Source organism: Dasypus novemcinctus, chromosome 22 (assembly GCF_030445035.2).
Source record: "Dasypus novemcinctus isolate mDasNov1 chromosome 22, mDasNov1.1.hap2, whole genome shotgun sequence".
Taxonomy (NCBI): Eukaryota; Metazoa; Chordata; class Mammalia; order Cingulata; family Dasypodidae; genus Dasypus; species Dasypus novemcinctus.
Genome location: NC_080694.1, coordinates 20,305,677 through 20,307,528, shown reverse-complemented (window position 1 = coordinate 20,307,528; position 1,852 = coordinate 20,305,677). Strand labels below are relative to the sequence as shown.

The 1,852-nt window shown below is 35.1% G+C and overlaps 1 long non-coding RNA gene across 1 annotated transcript; it reads right to left on the bottom strand.

Annotated features, from left to right (window-relative positions):
* Positions 1 to 298: 298 nt before the first annotated feature.
* Positions 299 to 1,593, bottom strand: LOC131275246 (uncharacterized). The gene is made up of 2 exons (XR_009182650.2): positions 1,448 to 1,593; positions 299 to 541 (listed from the first exon to the last, which is right to left on the bottom strand). It is a non-coding gene; the product is annotated as an uncharacterized lncRNA (long non-coding RNA).
* Between the last annotated feature and the right edge of the window lie 259 nt (positions 1,594 to 1,852).

Genomic DNA, 1,852 nt, shown 5'->3' with positions numbered 1-1,852 from the left:
CCCAGACTTTAGATATTAAAAGCATTTTTGCAAGAAGAATTTTCTTGGAGAAATAGCTGCCTGCAGGACTAGGTCAAGAAATATACAAAAAGAGTCTGGAGTATCTCTTAGTACCAAAAAGTTAGTATGTGTTAAAATAAAACTGGTAATATTGGGGATAATTTCAAATAGACACAGGACATAGCCAAAAGGGTTCCAAAGTTCAAAACTGGAATAAACTGAAAAACAAAATAAAGTAGTACTGTATCACAACCCAAAGTAAGAAATAAATGTCATGAGGCAATCCTAATATAAATAATTGATTTTTAAAAGATACATATTTATTGTGAAGATGAATTCCATAATATATGGAGATATTTTCTCTCAAGGCAGTGGCACAAACATCACACTCCTGAATGTGGGCTTCACGTATTAATTTCATTCCAAAAGCCATATATGGAATTGCAGAGAATTGATGAGTATTGGGGAAGCTGGGGAAGCTCCAAACACTGTTGATCAAGGTCAACATCAAGAGTGATAAGTCATGTTGATAGGATGCACCCTAGATATGATGCAATGAAAATAACACATTATCCTGGGATCTTCCTCCAAAATCCCATTAACCCTGTCTAAACATGAGAAGAATATCAGGCAAATTCAGAGTGAGGGGCACTTTACAAAATACTCGACCTACACTCCTGAAAAGTATACAACTCATAAAACATGAGGAGAAAATCTGAGACGTTGTCACTGCCTGAATGGCTTAAGAATTTTTGAAAATAAATATAATTTGCTATTCTGGCTTGGAGGTGTTAAGATGTTGGAAAAGTATTTGAGAAGTTCTTGAAAATCGTCTCTACTATCCTTGCAGCTTTTCTGTAAATCTAACACAGTTTTAAAATATTAATGTTATTAATAAATAAGTTATTAGTGAAGTACAAAATTCCAGAAACTTTGAACTCCAAGGTTCAATCCATGACAATTACATTTACATATCTTGGATAAGAATATAGCATTGCTGCCTCATATTATTCTTCCATTAAATCAGAATAGTGAAAAACAATTTCATGGAATAATTGAATTAAATGAAATAATGAATAGAAAATGACTGACACTGTGCTTAGGATAAAAATGAATATTTTTCTTTGTACTCCAAGCCCACACAGATTCACTTCCCACTACAATTGTGCTATTTCCATCCCTCATCCTCTCTGTAGGGTTTTGGCAACAGCGATCGTCATGTTGACTGAGAGTAAGCTTTCATCATGGCAAGTAATTTCACGACCATCACCTTCTATAATCCTGCCCTGACTCTCAATAATTTAAAACATAAATATCCATGTTCTGCACAAAACACCAGGCTCTCTATACTATGGCTACTGCCAAACTGGTCAGGATGCTCATCCCCTTTTCACATCCTACCCCTTCATTGTTCATCAGATAGCAAGAACTAATTTTAAAACCTCACCACACCATATGGTTATCTTGATTGGATTGTTTCCCTCTTGTTTCTTCTTGGTGTGCTTCTACACCTTTCTCCTCTTGAAGTTACCCCAATCTCTACTTTCAGTGTCAGTGCAGTCATCTCCCTTGTGAAGCCTTCACTTGTCTCCACAGAATGAGCATAAACTTTTAGATCCACTTCACCAGGATGTCAGTGCCATCTCAGGGTATTTCATGTAGTCACTACTATTTTTGCTTGCACATAATCTCTATAAGATGTGGAAGAATATTTTACTTATCTCTTTATTCACAAAATATTATTTAGTAACTTCCATGATGTGTTTGATGACTAAATGGTTGTTGAATGACTAAAATTAAAAATGAATGAGGGATGTGCAGAAAGGTCACATCTGAGTAAAATTCCATCATA